This window comes from Drosophila novamexicana, unplaced genomic scaffold (assembly GCF_003285875.2).
Source record: "Drosophila novamexicana strain 15010-1031.04,08,12 unplaced genomic scaffold, DnovRS2.1 tig00000974-arrow-arrow-pilon, whole genome shotgun sequence".
Classification (NCBI taxonomy): Eukaryota; Metazoa; Arthropoda; class Insecta; order Diptera; family Drosophilidae; genus Drosophila; species Drosophila novamexicana.
In genome coordinates this window covers 133857-154034 of record NW_020824834.1, presented here as the reverse complement: position 1 = coordinate 154034, position 20178 = coordinate 133857, and positions in this window count along the sequence as shown.

Sequence of the window (20178 nt, the reverse complement as noted above, 5' to 3'; positions counted from 1 at the left end):
GAAACAACTCGGTTAAGTCGAGCTACATACACATGTATGTAGGTATATGTATAACGGTGTGTCAATTCGTTCATCAATCCGACCAATTTTACTTATCATAAATGCAAATCGGGTTGATAAGAATGTGTAATTTAGTTTTCGTGCAAAAAAGAGTGAAGTAATGCTGCTACGCGTTAGTAGCTGTTTTTTTTTGTTTTTTTTTTGTGTGTCTATGTGCCTGCGAAGTAATGAGCGCCACTAAGCAGTTAATCGAAGTAATTGTGTAAATGAGCACAGATCTGCCTTCACAGTGTTAGTGTGTGTGTGAGTGTGTGTATTATCAATGAGCATCCTGCGGTGTCTTGAGTCCGAAGTACATGCATATATGCATTTATAACGGCGTCTTTGTCCGCCCGTCGTATTTTTACTACAGGAAGAAAATGAAATTATACTGCAGACTTATCAGCAACCATATGAAAGAAGGATAGAGCAAAAGCAATAAAGCTGCTGACACTGCGCGTCTATACAACACACAGGTAACTATGCATGCATATGTGTAAATTTACATAATTACTATTTACGCGGCCTTTCCGTGTTACGTATAAACTAAATTTTATTAAAGATCTTGGGAAATAATTTTGAAAATGAGCAATTTACCAGAACTTATACCTAAACCTAAATAAGAATAATGTTGGAAACTGTATATGGTAAATTGAATTGACCGAGATATCGGTTAAAATTTGACCGAGTTAGGGAGTGGGAAATATTGACTTATGTCTGTGTAGGGTATTTGAGAGTACCATTTTTACATGGATTTTGACCAAGAATAGGGTTGTCATATGAAGATGTCAAATTGATATTGAGGCCAAACTTTATGAAAATCGGTTGAATTCTGACCGAGTTATGGGGATGGGAAATATTGACCTATGTCTGTGTAGGATATTTGAGGGTACCATTTTCACATGTATTTTGGCCAAAAATAGGGTTGCCAAATTTAAATGTCAAATTGATTAAGAGGCAAAACCAAGAAGAAAAATCCAAACTTTATAAAAATCGGTTGAGTTTTGACCGAGTTATGGGGATGGGAAATATTGACTTATGTCTGTGTATGGTATATGAAGGTACCATTTTCACATGAATTTTGACCAAGAATAGGTTTGTAATTTTAAGATGTCAAATTGATTTAGAGGCCAAACCTTGGAGAAAAATCCGAACTTTTTGAAAATCGGTTGAATTCTGACCGAGATATGGGGGTAGGAAATATTGACATTTATCTGTGTAGGATTTTTGAGGTTTTTGAGGGGACCATTTTCACATGAATTTTGGCCAAAAATAGGGTTGCCAAATTTTTATGTCAAATTGATTAAAAGGCAAAACCAAGAAGAAAAATCCAAACATTATAAAAATCGGTTGACTTTTGACCGAGTTATGGGGATGGGAAATATTGACCTATGTCTGTGTAGGATATTTAAGCGTACAATTTTTACATGAATTTTGACCGAGAATTAGGTTGCTATATTTAAATGTCAAATTGATTAAGAGGCAAAACCAAGAAGAAAAATCCAGACTTTTTGAAAATCGGTTGAGTTTTGACCGAGTTATGTGGATGGGAAATATTGACCTATATCCGTGTAGGGTGTTTGAGGGTACCGTTTTCACATGAATTTTGACCAAGAATAGGGTTGTCATATTTAAATGTCAAATTGATTAAGAGGCCAAACCTTGGAGAAAAATCCGAACTTTTTGAAAATCGGTTGTTTTTTGACCGAGTTATGGGGGTAGGAAATATTGACCTTTGCCTGTGTAGGGTTTTTGAGGTTTTTGAGGGTACCATTTTCACATGAATTTTGGCCAAGAATAGGGTTGTCATATTTAAATGTCAAATTGATTAAGAGGCAAAACCAAGAAGAAAAATCCAAACTTTATAAAAATCGGTTGAGTTTTGACCGAGTTATGGGGATGGGAAATATTGACCTATATCCGTGTAGGGTGTTTGAGGGTACCGTTTTCACATGAATTTTGACCAAGAATAGGGTTGTCATATTTAGATGTCAAATGGATTTAGAGGCCATACCTTGGAGAAAAATCCGAACTTTTTGAAAATCGGTTGTTTTTTGACCGAGCTATGGGGGTAGGAAATATTGACCTTTGTCTGTGTAGGGTTTTGAGGTTTTTGAGGGTACCATTTTCACTTGAATTTTGTCCAAAAATATGGTTGCCAGATTTAAATGTCAAATTGATAAATATGCAAAACCAAGAAGAAAAATCCAAACTTTATAAACATCGGTTAAGTTTTGACCGAGTTATGGGGGTGGGAATTATTGACTTATATGTCTGTGTATGGTATATGAGGGTACCATTTTCACATGAATTTTGACCAAGAATAGGTTTGTAATTTTAAGATGTCAAATTGATTTAGAGGCCAAACCTTGGAGAAAAATCCAAACTTTTTGAAAATCGGTTGAATTCTGACCGAGTTATGGGGATGGGAAATATTAACCTATGTCTGTGTAGGATATTTGAGGGTACCATTTTCACATGTATTTTGGCCAAAAATATGGTTACCAGATTTAAATGTCAAATTGATAAATATGCAAAACCAAGAAGAAAAATCCAAACTTTATAAAAATCGGTTGAGTTTTGACCGAGTTATGGGGATGGGAAATATTGACCTATGTCCGTGTAGGGTGTTTGAGGGTACCGTTTTCACATGAATTTTGACCAAGAATAGGGTTGTCATATTATGATGTCAAATGGATTTAGAGGCCAAACCTTGTAGAAAAATCCGAACTTTTTGAAAATCGGTTGTTTTTGACCGAGTTATGGGGGTAGGAAATATTGACCTTTGTCTGTGTAGGGTTTTTGAGGTTTTTGAGGGTACCATTTTCACATGAATTTTGGCCAAGAATATGGTTGCCAGATTTAAATGTCAATTTGATAAATATGCAAAACCAAGAAGAAAAATCCAAACTTTATAAAAATCGGTTGAGTTTTGACCGAGTTATGGGGATGGGAAATGTTGACCTATGTCCGTGTAGGGTGTTTGAGGGTACCGTTACCACATGAATTTTGACCAAGAATAGGGTTGTCATATTAAGATGTCAAATGGATTTAGAGGCCAAACCTTGGAGAAAAATCCGAACTTTTTGAAAATCGGTTGTTTTTTGACCGAGTTATGGGGATGGGAAATATTGACTTATGTCTGTGTATGGTATATGAGGGTACCATTTTCACATGAATTTTGACCAAGAATAGGTTTGTAATTTTAAGATGTCAAATTGATTTAGAGGCCAAACCGTGGAGAAAAATCCAAACTTTTTGAAAATCGGTTGAATTCTGACCGAGTTATGGGGATGGGAAATATTGACTTATGTCTGTGTATGGTATATGAGGGTACCATTTTCACATGAATTTTGACCAAGAATACGTTTGTAATTTTAAGATGTCAAATGGATTTAGAGGCCAAACCCTGTAGAAAAATCCAAACTTTTTGAAAATCGGTTGTTTTTTGACCGAGTTATGGGGATGGGAAATATTGACTTATGTCTGTGTATGGTATATGAGGGTACCATTTTCACATGAATTTTGACCAAGAATAGGTTTGTAATTTTAAGATGTCAAATTGATTTAGAGGCCAAACCTTGGAGAAAAATCCGAACTTTTTGAAAATCGGTTGTTTTTTGACCGAGTTATGGGGATGGGAAATATTGACTTATGTCTGTGTATGGTATATGAGGGTACCATTTTCACATGAATTTTGACCAAGAATAGGTTTGTAATTTTAAGATGTCAAATTGATTTAGAGGCCAAACCTTGGAGAAAAATCCAAACTTTTTGAAAATCGGTTGAATTCTGACCGAGTTATGGGGATGGGAAATATTGACCTATGTCTGTGTAGGATATTTGAGGGTACCATTTTCACATGTATTTTTGCCAAAAACCGGGTTGCCAAATTTAAATGACAAATTGATTAAGAGGCAAAACCAAGAAGAAAAATCCAACTTTATAAAAATCGGTTGAGTTTTGACCGAGTTATGGGGGTGGGATATATTGACTTATGTCTGTGTATGGTGTTTGAGGGTACCGTTTTCACATGAATTTTGACCAAGAATAGGGTTGTCATATTTAGATGTCAAATTGATTTAGAGGCCAAACCTTGGAGAAAAATCCAAACTTTTTGAAAATCGGTTGAATTCTGACCGAGTTATGGGGATGGGAAATATTGACTTATGTCTGTGTATGGTATATGAGGGTACCATTTTCACATGAATTTTGACCAAGAATACGTTTGTAATTTTAAGATGTCAAATGGATTTAGAGGCCAAACCCTGTAGAAAAATCCGAGCTTTTTGAAAATCGGTTGTTTTTTGACCGAGTTATGGGGGTAGGAAATATTGACCTTTGTCTGTGTAGGGTTTTTGAGGTTTTTGAGGGTACCATTTTCACATGAATTTTGGCCAAGAATAGGGTTGCCAGATTTAAATGTAAAATTGATAAATATGCAAAACCAAGAAGAAAAATCCAAACTTTATAAAAATCGGTTAAGTTTTGACCGAGTTATGGGGGTGGGAAATATTGACTTATGTCTGTGTATGGTATATGAGGGTACCATTTTCACATGAATTTTGACCAAGAATAGGTTTGTAATTTTAAGACGTCAAATTGATTTAGAGGCCAAACCTTGGAGAAAAATCCAAACTTTTTGAAAATCGGTTGAATTCTGACCGAGTTATGGGGATGGGAAATATTAACCTATGTCTGTGTAGGATATTTGAGGGTACCATTTTCACATGTATTTTGGCCAAAAATAGGGTTGCCAAATTTAAATGTCAAATTGATTAAGAGGCAAAACCAAGAAGAAAAATCCAATTTTTATAAAAATCGGTTGAGTTTTGACCGAGTTATGGGGATGGGAAATATTGACCTATGTCCGTGTAGGGTGTTTGAGGGTACCGTTTTCACATGAATTTTGACCAAGAATAGGGTTGTCATATTTAGATGTCAAATGGATTTAGAGGCCAAACCTTGGAGAAAAATCCGAACTTTTTGAAAATCGGTTGTTTTTTGACCGAGTTATGGGGGTAGGAAATAATAACCTTTGTATGTGTAGGGTTTTTGAGGTTTTTGAGGGTACCATTTTCACATGAATTTTGGCCAAGAATAGGGTTGCCAGATTTAAATGTCAAATTGATTAAGAGGCAAAACCAAGAAGAAAAATCCAAACTTTATAAAAATCGGTAGAGTTTTGACCGAGTTACGGGGATGGGAAATATTGACCTATGTCCGTGTAGGGTGTTTGAGGGTACCGTTTTCACATGAATTTTGACCAAGAATAGGGTTGTCATATTTAGATGTCAAATGGATTTAGAGGCCAAACCTTGGAGAAAAATCCGAACTTTTTGAAAATCGGTTGTTTTTTGACCGAGTTATGGGGGTGGGAAATATTGACGTTGTCTGTGTAGGGTTTTGAGGTTTTTGAGGGTACCATTTTCACATGAATTTTGGCCAAGAATATGGTTGCCAGATTTAAATGTCAAATTGATAAATATGCAAAACCAAGAAGAAAAATCCAAACTTTATAAAAATCGGTTAAGTTTTGACCGAGTTATGGGGGTGGGAAATATTGACTTATGTCTGTGTATGGTATATGAGAGTACCATTTTCACATGAATTTTGACCAAGAATAGGTTTGTAATTTTAAGATGTCAAATTGATTTAGAGGCCAAACCTTGGAGAAAAATCCAAACTTTTTGAAAATCGGTTGAATTCTGACCGAGTTATGGGGATGGGAAATATTGACCTATGTCTGTGTAGGATATTTGAGGGTACCATTTTCATATGTATTTTGGTCAAAAATCGGGTTGCCAAATTTAAATGTCAAATTGATTAAGAGGCAAACCCAAGAAGAAAAATCCAAACTTTATAAAAATCGGTTGAGTTTTGACCGAGTTATTGGGATGGGAAATATTGACCTATGTCCGTGTAGGGTGTTTGAGGGTACCGTTTTCACATGAATTTTGACCAAGAATAGGGTTGTCATATTATGATGTCAAATGGATTTAGAGGCCAAACCTTGTAGAAAAATCCGAACTTTTTGAAAATCGGTTGTTTTTGACCGAGTTATGGGGGTAGGAAATATTGACCTTTGTCTGTGTAGGGTTTTTGAGGTTTTTGAGGGTACCATTTTCACATGAATTTTGGCCAAGAATATGGTTGCCAGATTTAAATGTCAATTTGATAAATATGCAAAACCAAGAAGAAAAATCCAAACTTTATAAAAATCGGTTGAGTTTTGACCGAGTTATGGGGATGGGAAATGTTGACCTATGTCCGTGTAGGGTGTTTGAGGGTACCGTTACCACATGAATTTTGACCAAGAATAGGGTTGTCATATTAAGATGTCAAATGGATTTAGAGGCCAAACCTTGGAGAAAAATCCGAACTTTTTGAAAATCGGTTGTTTTTTGACCGAGTTATGGGGATGGGAAATATTGACTTATGTCTGTGTATGGTATATGAGGGTACCATTTTCACATGAATTTTGACCAAGAATAGGTTTGTAATTTTAAGATGTCAAATTGATTTAGAGGCCAAACCGTGGAGAAAAATCCAAACTTTTTGAAAATCGGTTGAATTCTGACCGAGTTATGGGGATGGGAAATATTGACCTATGTCTGTGTAGGATATTTGAGGGTACCATTTTCACATGTATTTTTGCCAAAAACCGGGTTGCCAAATTTAAATGACAAATTGATTAAGAGGCAAAACCAAGAAGAAAAATCCAACTTTATAAAAATCGGTTGAGTTTTGACCGAGTTATGGGGGTGGGATATATTGACTTATGTCTGTGTATGGTGTTTGAGGGTACCGTTTTCACATGAATTTTGACCAAGAATAGGGTTGTCATATTTAGATGTCAAATTGATTTAGAGGCCAAACCTTGGAGAAAAATCCAAACTTTTTGAAAATCGGTTGAATTCTGACCGAGTTATGGGGATGGGAAATATTGACTTATGTCTGTGTATGGTATATGAGGGTACCATTTTCACATGAATTTTGACCAAGAATACGTTTGTAATTTTAAGATGTCAAATGGATTTAGAGGCCAAACCCTGTAGAAAAATCCGAGCTTTTTGAAAATCGGTTGTTTTTTGACCGAGTTATGGGGGTAGGAAATATTGACCTTTGTCTGTGTAGGGTTTTTGAGGTTTTTGAGGGTACCATTTTCACATGAATTTTGGCCAAGAATAGGGTTGCCAGATTTAAATGTAAAATTGATAAATATGCAAAACCAAGAAGAAAAATCCAAACTTTATAAAAATCGGTTAAGTTTTGACCGAGTTATGGGGGTGGGAAATATTGACTTATGTCTGTGTATGGTATATGAGGGTACCATTTTCACATGAATTTTGACCAAGAATAGGTTTGTAATTTTAAGACGTCAAATTGATTTAGAGGCCAAACCTTGGAGAAAAATCCAAACTTTTTGAAAATCGGTTGAATTCTGACCGAGTTATGGGGATGGGAAATATTAACCTATGTCTGTGTAGGATATTTGAGGGTACCATTTTCACATGCATTTTGGCCAAAAATAGGGTTGCCAAATTTAAATGTCAAATTGATTAAGAGGCAAAACCAAGAAGAAAAATCCAATTTTTATAAAAATCGGTTGAGTTTTGACCGAGTTATGGGGATGGGAAATATTGACCTATGTCCGTGTAGGGTGTTTGAGGGTACCGTTTTCACATGAATTTTGACCAAGAATAGGGTTGTCATATTTAGATGTCAAATGGATTTAGAGGCCAAACCTTGGAGAAAAATCCGAACTTTTTGAAAATCGGTTGTTTTTTGACCGAGTTATGGGGGTAGGAAATAATGACCTTTGTATGTGTAGGGTTTTTGAGGTTTTTGAGGGTACCATTTTCACATGAATTTTGGCCAAGAATAGGGTTGCCAGATTTAAATGTCAAATTGATTAAGAGGCAAAACCAAGAAGAAAAATCCAAACTTTATAAAAATCGGTAGAGTTTTGACCGAGTTACGGGGATGGGAAATATTGACCTATGTCCGTGTAGGGTGTTTGAGGGTACCGTTTTCACATGAATTTTGACCAAGAATAGGGTTGTCATATTTAGATGTCAAATGGATTTAGAGGCCAAACCTTGGAGAAAAATCCGAACTTTTTGAAAATCGGTTGTTTTTTGACCGAGTTATGGGGGTGGGAAATATTGACGTTGTCTGTGTAGGGTTTTGAGGTTTTTGAGGGTACCATTTTCACATGAATTTTGGCCAAGAATATGGTTGCCAGATTTAAATGTCAAATTGATAAATATGCAAAACCAAGAAGAAAAATCCAAACTTTATAAAAATCGGTTAAGTTTTGACCGAGTTATGGGGGTGGGAAATATTGACTTATGTCTGTGTATGGTATATGAGGGTACCATTTTCACATGAATTTTGACCAAGAATAGGTTTGTAATTTTAAGATGTCAAATTGATTTAGAGGCCAAACCTTGGAGAAAAATCCAAACTTTTTGAAAATCGGTTGAATTCTGACCGAGTTATGGGGATGGGAAATATTGACCTATGTCTGTGTAGGATATTTGAGGGTACCATTTTCATATGTATTTTGGTCAAAAATCGGGTTGCCAAATTTAAATGTCAAATTGATTAAGAGGCAAACCCAAGAAGAAAAATCCAAACTTTATAAAAATCGGTTGAGTTTTGACCGAGTTATTGGGATGGGAAATATTGACCTATGTCCGTGTAGGGTGTTTGAGGGTACCGTTTTCACATGAATTTTGACCAAGAATAGGGTTGTCATATTATGATGTCAAATGGATTTAGAGGCCAAACCTTGTAGAAAAATCCGAACTTTTTGAAAATCGGTTGTTTTTGACCGAGTTATGGGGGTAGGAAATATTGACCTTTGTCTGTGTAGGGTTTTTGAGGGTACCATTTTCACATGAATTTTGGCCAAGAATATGGTTGCCAGATTTAAATGTCAATTTGATAAATATGCAAAACCAAGAAGAAAAATCCAAACTTTATAAAAATCGGTTAAGTTTTGACCGAGTTATGGGGATGGGAAATGTTGACCTATGTCCGTGTAGGGTGTTTGAGGGTACCGTTACCACATGAATTTTGACCAAGAATAGGGTTGTCATATTAAGATGTCAAATGGATTTAGAGGCCAAACCTTGGAGAAAAATCCGAACTTTTTGAAAATCGGTTGTTTTTTGACCGAGTTATGGGGATGGGAAATATTGACTTATGTCTGTGTATGGTATATGAGGGTACCATTTTCACATGAATTTTGACCAAGAATAGGTTTGTAATTTTAAGATGTCAAATTGATTTAGAGGCCAAACCGTGGAGAAAAATCCAAACTTTTTGAAAATCGGTTGAATTCTGACCGAGTTATGGGGATGGGAAATATTGACCTATGTCTGTGTAGGATATTTGAGGGTACCATTTTCACATGTATTTTTGCCAAAAACCGGGTTGCCAAATTTAAATGACAAATTGATTAAGAGGCAAAACCAAGAAGAAAAATCCAACTTTATAAAAATCGGTTGAGTTTTGACCGAGTTATGGGGGTGGGATATATTGACTTATGTCTGTGTATGGTGTTTGAGGGTACCGTTTTCACATGAATTTTGACCAAGAATAGGGTTGTCATATTTAGATGTCAAATTGATTTAGAGGCCAAACCTTGGAGAAAAATCCAAACTTTTTGAAAATCGGTTGAATTCTGACCGAGTTATGGGGATGGGAAATATTGACTTATGTCTGTGTATGGTATATGAGGGTACCATTTTCACATGAATTTTGACCAAGAATACGTTTGTAATTTTAAGATGTCAAATGGATTTAGAGGCCAAACCCTGTAGAAAAATCCGAGCTTTTTGAAAATCGGTTGTTTTTTGACCGAGTTATGGGGGTAGGAAATATTGACCTTTGTCTGTGTAGGGTTTTTGAGGTTTTTGAGGGTACCATTTTCACATGAATTTTGGCCAAGAATAGGGTTGCCAGATTTAAATGTAAAATTGATAAATATGCAAAACCAAGAAGAAAAATCCAAACTTTATAAAAATCGGTTAAGTTTTGACCGAGTTATGGGGGTGGGAAATATTGACTTATGTCTGTGTATGGTATATGAGGGTACCATTTTCACATGAATTTTGACCAAGAATAGGTTTGTAATTTTAAGACGTCAAATTGATTTAGAGGCCAAACCTTGGAGAAAAATCCAAACTTTTTGAAAATCGGTTGAATTCTGACCGAGTTATGGGGATGGGAAATATTAACCTATGTCTGTGTAGGATATTTGAGGGTACCATTTTCACATGCATTTTGGCCAAAAATAGGGTTGCCAAATTTAAATGTCAAATTGATTAAGAGGCAAAACCAAGAAGAAAAATCCAATTTTTATAAAAATCGGTTGAGTTTTGACCGAGTTATGGGGATGGGAAATATTGACCTATGTCCGTGTAGGGTGTTTGAGGGTACCGTTTTCACATGAATTTTGACCAAGAATAGGGTTGTCATATTTAGATGTCAAATGGATTTAGAGGCCAAACCTTGGAGAAAAATCCGAACTTTTTGAAAATCGGTTGTTTTTTGACCGAGTTATGGGGGTAGGAAATAATGACCTTTGTATGTGTAGGGTTTTTGAGGTTTTTGAGGGTACCATTTTCACATGAATTTTGGCCAAGAATAGGGTTGCCAGATTTAAATGTCAAATTGATTAAGAGGCAAAACCAAGAAGAAAAATCCAAACTTTATAAAAATCGGTAGAGTTTTGACCGAGTTACGGGGATGGGAAATATTGACCTATGTCCGTGTAGGGTGTTTGAGGGTACCGTTTTCACATGAATTTTGACCAAGAATAGGGTTGTCATATTTAGATGTCAAATGGATTTAGAGGCCAAACCTTGGAGAAAAATCCGAACTTTTTGAAAATCGGTTGTTTTTTGACCGAGTTATGGGGGTGGGAAATATTGACGTTGTCTGTGTAGGGTTTTGAGGTTTTTGAGGGTACCATTTTCACATGAATTTTGGCCAAGAATATGGTTGCCAGATTTAAATGTCAAATTGATAAATATGCAAAACCAAGAAGAAAAATCCAAACTTTATAAAAATCGGTTAAGTTTTGACCGAGTTATGGGGGTGGGAAATATTGACTTATGTCTGTGTATGGTATATGAGGGTACCATTTTCACATGAATTTTGACCAAGAATAGGTTTGTAATTTTAAGATGTCAAATTGATTTAGAGGCCAAACCTTGGAGAAAAATCCAAACTTTTTGAAAATCGGTTGAATTCTGACCGAGTTATGGGGATGGGAAATATTGACCTATGTCTGTGTAGGATATTTGAGGGTACCATTTTCATATGTATTTTGGTCAAAAATCGGGTTGCCAAATTTAAATGTCAAATTGATTAAGAGGCAAACCCAAGAAGAAAAATCCAAACTTTATAAAAATCGGTTGAGTTTTGACCGAGTTATTGGGATGGGAAATATTGACCTATGTCCGTGTAGGGTGTTTGAGGGTACCGTTTTCACATGAATTTTGACCAAGAATAGGGTTGTCATATTATGATGTCAAATGGATTTAGAGGCCAAACCTTGTAGAAAAATCCGAACTTTTTGAAAATCGGTTGTTTTTGACCGAGTTATGGGGGTAGGAAATATTGACCTTTGTCTGTGTAGGGTTTTTGAGGGTACCATTTTCACATGAATTTTGGCCAAGAATATGGTTGCCAGATTTAAATGTCAATTTGATAAATATGCAAAACCAAGAAGAAAAATCCAAACTTTATAAAAATCGATTGAGTTTTGACCGAGTTATGGGGATGGGAAATGTTGACCTATGTCCGTGTAGGGTGTTTGAGGGTACCGTTACCACATGAATTTTGACCAAGAATAGGGTTGTCATATTAAGATGTCAAATGGATTTAGAGGCCAAACCTTGGAGAAAAATCCGAACTTTTTGAAAATCGGTTGTTTTTTGACCGAGTTATGGGGATGGGAAATATTGACTTATGTCTGTGTATGGTATATGAGGGTACCATTTTCACATGAATTTTGACCAAGAATAGGTTTGTAATTTTAAGATGTCAAATTGATTTAGAGGCCAAACCTTGTAGAAAAATCCGAACTTTTTGAAAATCGGTTGTTTTTGACCGAGTTATGGGGGTAGGAAATATTGACCTTTGTCTGTGTAGGGTTTTTGAGGGTACCATTTTCACATGTATTTTGGCCAAAAATAGGGTTGCCAAATTTAAATGTCAAATTGATTAAGAGGCAAAACCAAGAAGAAAAATCCAATTTTTATAAAAATCGGTTGAGTTTTGACCAAGTTATGGGGATGGGAAATATTGACCTATGTCCGTGTAGGGTGTTTGAGGGTACCGTTTTCACATGAATTTTGACCAAGAATAGGGTTGTCATATTTAGATGTCAAATGGATTTAGAGGCCAAACCTTGGAGAAAAATCCGAACTTTTTGAAAATCGGTTGTTTTTTGACCGAGTTATGGGGGTAGGAAATAATGACCTTTGTATGTGTAGGGTTTTTGAGGTTTTTGAGGGTACCATTTTCACATGAATTTTGGCCAAGAATAGGGTTGCCAGATTTAAATGTCAAATTGATTAAGAGGCAAAACCAAGAAGAAAAATCCAAACTTTATAAAAATCGGTAGAGTTTTGACCGAGTTACGGGGATGGGAAATATTGACCTATGTCCGTGTAGGGTGTTTGAGGGTACCGTTTTCACATGAATTTTGACCAAGAATAGGTTTGTAATTTTAAGATGTCAAATTGATTTAGAGGCCAAACCTTGAAGAAAAATCCAAACTTTTTGAAAATCGGTTGAATTCTGACCGAGTTATGGGGATGGGAAATATTAACCTATGTCTGTGTAGGATATTTGAGGGTACCATTTTCACATGTATTTTGGCCAAAAATAGGGTTGCCAAATTTAAATGTCAAATTGATTAAGAGGCAAACCCAAGAAGAAAAATCCAAACTTTATAAAAATCGGTTGAGTTTTGACCGAGTTATTGGGATGGGAAATATTGACCTATGTCCGTGTAGGGTGTTTGAGGGTACCGTTTTCACATGAATTTTGACCAAGAATAGGGTTGTCATATTTAGATGTCAAATGGATTTAGAGGCCAAACCTTGGAGAAAAATCCGAACTTTTTGAAAATCGGTTGTTTTTTGACCGAGTTATGGGGGTAGGAAATATTGACCTTTGTCTGTGTAGGGTTTTGAGGTTTTTGAGGGTACCATTTTCACATGAATATTGGCCAAGAATATGGTTGCCAGATTTAAATGTCAAATTGATAAATATGCAAACCCAAGAAGAAAAATCCAGACTTTATAAAAATCGGTTGAGTTTTGACCAAGTTATGGGGGTGGGAAATATTGACTTATGTCTGTGTATGGTATATGAGGGTACCATTTTCATATGAATTTTGACCAAGAATAGGTTTGTAATTTTAAGATGTCAAATTGATTTAGAGGCCAAACCTTGAAGAAAAATCCAAACTTTTTGAAAATCGGTTGAATTCTGACCGAGTTATGGGGATGGGAAATATTAACCTATGTCTGTGTAGGATATTTGAGGGTACCATTTTCACATGTATTTTGGCCAAAAATAGGGTTGCCAAATTTAAATGTCAAATTGATAAAGAGGCAAAACCAAGAAGAAAAATCCAAACTTTATAAAAATCGGTTGAGCTTTGACCGAGTTATGGGGATGGGAAATATTGACCTATGTCCGTGTAGGGTGTTTGAGGGTACCGTTTTCACATGAATTTTGACCAAGAATAGGGTTGTCATATTTAGATGTCAAATGGTTTTGAGGTTTTTGAGGGTACCATTTTCACATGAATTTTGGCCAAGAATATGGTTGCCAGATTTAAATGTCAAATTGATAAATATGCAAAACCAATAAGAAAAATCCAAACTTCATAAAAATCGGTTAAGTTTTGACCGAGTTATAGGGGTGGGAAATATTGACTTATGTCTGTGTATGGTGTTTGAGGGTACCGTTTTCACATGAATTTTGACCAAGAATAGGGTTGTCATATTTAGATGTCAAATTGATTTAGAGGCCAAACCTTGGAGAAAAATCCAAACTTTTTGAAAATCGGTTGAATTCTGACCGAGTTATGGGGATGGGAAATATTGACTTATGTCTGTGTATGGTATATGAGGGTACCATTTTCACATGAATTTTGACCAAGAATACGTTTGTAATTTTAAGATGTCAAATGGATTTAGAGGCCAAACCCTGTAGAAAAATCCGAGCTTTTTGAAAATCGGTTGTTTTTTGACCGAGTTATGGGGGTAGGAAATATTGACCTTTGTCTGTGTAGGGTTTTTGAGGTTTTTGAGGGTACCATTTTCACATGAATTTTGGCCAAGAATAGGGTTGCCAGATTTAAATGTCAAATTGATAAATATGCAAAACCAAGAAGAAAAATCCAAACTTTATAAAAATCGGTTAAGTTTTGACCGAGTTATGGGGGTGGGAAATATTGACTTATGTTTGTGTATGGTATATGAGGGTACCATTTTCACATGAATTTTGACCAAGAATAGGTTTGTAATTTTAAGATGTCAAATTGATTAAGAGGCCAAACCTTGGAGAAAAATCCAAACTTTTTGAAAATCGGTTGAATTCTGACCGAGTTATGGGGATGGGAAATATTAACCTATGTCTGTGTAGGATATTTGAGGGTACCATTTTCACATGTATTTTGGCCAAAAATAGGGTTGCCAAATTTAAATGTCAAATTGATTAAGAGGCGAAACCAAGAAGAAAAATCCAATTTTTATAAAAATCGGTTGAGTTTTGACCGAGTTATGGGGATGGGAAATATTGACCTATGTCCGTGTAGGGTGTTTGAGGGTACCGTTTTCACATGAATTTTGACCAAGAATAGGGTTGTCATATTTAGATGTCAAATGGATTTAGAGGCCAAACCTTGGAGAAAAATCCGAACTTTTTGAAAATCGGTTGTTTTTTGACCGAGTTATGGGGGTAGGAAATATTGACCTTTGCTTCTGTAGGGTTTTTGAGGTTTTTGAGGGTACCATTTTCACATGAATTTTTGCCAAGAATAGGGTTGCCAGATTTAAATTTCAAATTGATTAAGAGGCAAAACCAAGAAGAAAAATCCGTGTAGGGTGTTTGAGGGTACCGTTTTCACATGAATTTTGACCAAGAATAGGGTTGTCATATTTAGATGTCAAATGGATTTAGAGGCCAAACCTTGGAGAAAAATCCGAACTTTTTGAAAATCGGTTGTTTTTTGACCGAGTTATGGGGGTAGGAAATATTGACCTTTGTCTGTGTAGGGTTTTGAGGTTTTTGAGGGTACCATTTTCACATGTATTTTGGCCAAAAATAGGGTTGCCAAATTTAAATGTCAAATTGATTAAGAGGCAAAACCAAGAAGAAAAATCCAGACTTTATAAAAATCGGTTGAGTTTTGACCGAGTTATGGGGATGGGAAATATTGACTTATGTCTGTGTATGGTATATGAGGGTACCATTTTCACATGAATTTTGACCAAGAATAGGTTTGTAATTTTAAGATGTCAAATTGATTTAGAGGCCAAACCTTGGAGAAAAATCCAAACTTTTTGAAAATCGGTTGAATTCTGACCGAGTTATGGGGATGGGAAATATTAACCTATGTCTGTGTAGGATATTTGAGGGTACCATTTTCACATGTATTTTGGCCAAAAATAGGGTTGCCAAATTTAAATGTCAAATTGATTAAGAGGCAAAACCAAGAAGAAAAATCCAAACTTTATAAAAATCGGTTGAGCTTTGACCGAGTTATGGGGATGGGAAATATTGACCTATGTCCGTGTAGGGTGTTTGAGGGTACCGTTTTCACATGAATTTTGACCAAGAATAGGGTTGTCATATTTAGATGTCAAATGGATTTAGAGGCCAAACCTTGGAGAAAAATCCGAACTTTTTGAAAATCGGTTGTTTTTTGACCGAGTTATGGGGGTAGGAAATATTGACCTTTGCTTCTGTAGGGTTTTTGAGGTTTTTGAGGGTACCATTTTCACATGAATTTTTGCCAAGAATAGGGTTGCCAGATTTAAATTTCAAATTGATTAAGAGGCAAAACCAAGAAGAAAAATCCGTGTAGGGTGTTTGAGGGTACCGTTTTCACATGAATTTTGACCAAGAATAGGGTTGTCATATTTAGATGTCAAATGGATTTAGAGGCCAAACCTTGGAGAAAAATCCGAACTTTTTGAAAATCGGTTGTTTTTTGACCGAGTTATGGGGGTAGGAAATATTGACCTTTGTCTGTGTAGGGTTTTGAGGTTTTTGAGGGTACCATTTTCACATGTATTTTGGCCAAAAATAGGGTTGCCAAATTTAAATGTCAAATTGATTAAGAGGCAAAACCAAGAAGAAAAATCCAGACTTTATAAAAATCGGTTGAGTTTTGACCGAGTTATGGGGATGGGAAATATTGACTTATGTCTGTGTATGGTATATGAGGGTACCATTTTCACATGAATTTTGACCAAGAATAGGTTTGTAATTTTAAGATGTCAAATTGATTTAGAGGCCAAACCTTGGAGAAAAATCCAAACTTTTTGAAAATCGGTTGAATTCTGACCGAGTTATGGGGATGGGAAATATTAACCTATGTCTGTGTAGGATATTTGAGGGTACCATTTTCACATGTATTTTGGCCAAAAATAGGGTTGCCAAATTTAAATGTCAAATTGATTAAGAGGCAAAACCAAGAAGAAAAATCCAAACTTTATAAAAATCGGTTGAGCTTTGACCGAGTTATGGGGATGGGAAATATTGACCTATGTCCGTGTAGGGTGTTTGAGGGTACCGTTTTCACATGAATTTTGACCAAGAATAGGGTTGTCATATTTAGATGTCAAATGGTTTTGAGGTTTTTGAGGGTACCATTTTCACATGAATTTTGGCCAAGAATATGGTTGCCAGATTTAAATGTCAAATTGATAAATATGCAAAACCAATAAGAAAAATCCAAACTTTATAAAAATCGGTTAAGTTTTGACCGAGTTATAGGGGTGGGAAATATTGACTTATGTCTGTGTATGGTATATGAGGGTACCATTTTCACATGAATTTTGACCAAGAATAGGTTTGTAATTTTAAGATGTCAAATTGATTTAGAGGCCAAACCTTGGAGAAAAATCCAAACTTTTTGAAAATCGGTTGAATTCTGACCGAGTTATGGGGATGGGAAATATTGACCTATGTCTGTGTAGGGTTTTTGAGGGTACCATTTTCACATGTATTTTGGCCAAAAATCGGGTTGCCAAATTTAAATGTCAAATTGATTAAGAGGCAAAAGCAAGAAGAAAAATCCAAACTTTATAACAAATCGGTTGAGTTTTGACCGAGTTATGGGGATGGGAAATATTGACCTATGTCCGTGTAGGGTGTTTGAGGGTACCGTTTTCACATGAATTTTGACCAAGAATAGGGTTGTCATATTTAGATGTCAAATGGATTTAGAGGCCAAACCTTGGAGAAAAATCCGAACTTTTTGAAAATCGGTTGTTTTTTGACCGAGTTATGGGGGTAGGAAATATTGACCTTTGCCTGTGTAGGGTTTTTGAGGTTTTTGAGGGTACCATTTTCACATGAATTTTGGCCAAGAATAGGGTTGCCAGATTTAAATTTCAAATTGATTAAGAGGCAAAACCAAGAAGAAAAATCCAAACTTTATAAAAATCGGTTGAGTTTTGACCGAGTTATGGGGATGCGAAATATTGACCTATGTCCGTGTAGGGTGTTTGAGGGTACCGTTTTCACATGAATTTTGACCAAGAATAGGGTTGTCATATTTAGATGTCAAATGGATTTAGAGGCCAAACCTTGGAGAAAAATCCGAACTTTTTGAAAATCGATTGTTTTTTGACCGAGTTATGGGGGTAGGAAATATTGACCTTTGTCTGTGTAGGGTTTTGAGGTTTTTGAGGGTACCATTTTCACATGAATATTGGCCAAGAATATGGTTGCCAGATTTAAATGTCAAATTGATAAATATGCAAAACCAAGAAGAAAAATCCAGACTTTATAAAAATCGGTTGAGTTTTGACCAAGTTATGGGGGTGGGAAATATTGACTTATGTCTGTGTATGGTATATGAGGGTACCATTTTCACATGAATTTTGACCAAGAATAGGTTTGTAATTTTAAGATGTCAAATTGATTTAGAGGCTAAACCTTGGAGAAAAATCCAAACTTTTTGAAAATCGGTTGAATTCTGACCGAGTTATGGGGATGGGAAATATTAACCTATGTCTGTGTAGGATATTTGAGGGTACCATTTTCACATGAATTTTGGCCAAGAATATGGTTGCCAGATTTAAATGTCAAATTGATAAATATGCAAAACCAATAAGAAAAATCCAAACTTCATAAAAATCGGTTAAGTTTTGACCGAGTTATAGGGGTGGGAAATATTGACTTATGTCTGCGTATGGTATATGAGGGTACCATTTTCACATGAATTTTGACCAAGAATAGGTTTGTAATTTTAAGATGTCAAATTGATTTAGAGGCCAAACCTTGGAGAAAAATCCAAACTTTTTGAAAATCGGTTGAATTCTGACCGAGTTATGGGGATGGGAAATATTGACCTATGTCTGTGTAGGGTTTTTGAGGTTTTTGAGGGTACCATTTTCACATGTATTTTGGCCAAAAATCGGGTTGCCAAATTTAAATGTCAAATTGATTAAGAGGCAAAAGCAAGAAGAAAAATCCAAACTTTATAAAAATCGGTTGAGTTTTGACCGAGTTATGGGGATGGGAAATATTGACCTATGTCCGTGTAGGGTGTTTGAGGGTACCGTTTTCACATGAATTTTGACCAAGAATAGGGTTGTCATATTTAGATGTCAAATGGATTTAGAGGCCAAACCTTGGAGAAAAATCCGAACTTTTTGAAAATCGGTTGCTTTTTGACCGAGTTATGGGGGTAGGAAATATTGACCTTTACCTGTGTAGGGTTTTTGAGGTTTTTGAGGGTACCATTTTCACATGAATTTTGGCCAAGAATAGGGTTGCCAGATTTAAATGTCAAATTGATTAAGAGGCAAAACCAAGAAGAAAAATCCAAACTTTATAAAAATCGGTTGAGTTTTGACCGAGTTATGGGGATGGGAAATATTGATCTATGTCCGTGTAGGGTGTTTGAGGGTACCGTTTTCACATGAATTTTGACCAAGAATAGGGTTGTCATATTTAGATGTCATATGGATTTAGAGGCCAAACCTTGGAGAAAAATCCGAACTTTTTGAAAATCGGTTGTTTTTTGACCGAGTTATGGGGGTAGGAAATATTGACCTTTGTCTGTGTAGGGTTTTGAGGTTTTTGAGGGTACCATTTTCACATGAATATTGGCCAAGAATATGGTTGCCAGATTTAAATGTCAAATTGATAAATATACAAAACCAAGAAGAAAAATCCAGACTTTATAAAAATCGGTTGAGTTTTGACCAAGTTATGGGGGTGGGAAATATTGACTTATGTCTGTGTATGGTATATGAGGGTACCATTTTCACATGAATTTTGACCAAGAATAGGTTTGTAATTTTAAGATGTCAAATTGATTTAGAGGCCAAACCTTGGAGAAAAATCCAAACTTTTTGAAAATCGGTTGAATTCTGACCGAGTTATGGGGATGGGAAATATTGACCTATGTCTGTGTAGGGTTTTTGAGGTTTTTGAGGGTACCATTTTCACATGTATTTTGGCCAAAAATCGGGTTGCCAAATTTAAATGTCAAATTGATTAAGAGGCAAAACCAAGAAGAAAAATCCAAACTTTATAAAAATCGGTTGAGCTTTGACCGAGTTATGGGGATGGGAAATATTGACCTATGTCCGTGTAGGGTGTTTGAGGGTACCGTTTTCACATGAATTTTGACCAAGAATAGGGTTGTCATATTTAGATGTCAAATGGTTTTGAGGTTTTTGAGGGTACCATTTTCACATGAATTTTGGCCAAGAATATGGTTGCCAGATTTAAATGTCAAATTGATAAATATGCAAAACCAATAAGAAAAATCCAAACTTCAAAAAATCGGTTAAGTTTTGACCGAGTTATAGGGGTGGGAAATATTGACTTATGTCTGTGTATGGTATATGAGGGTAC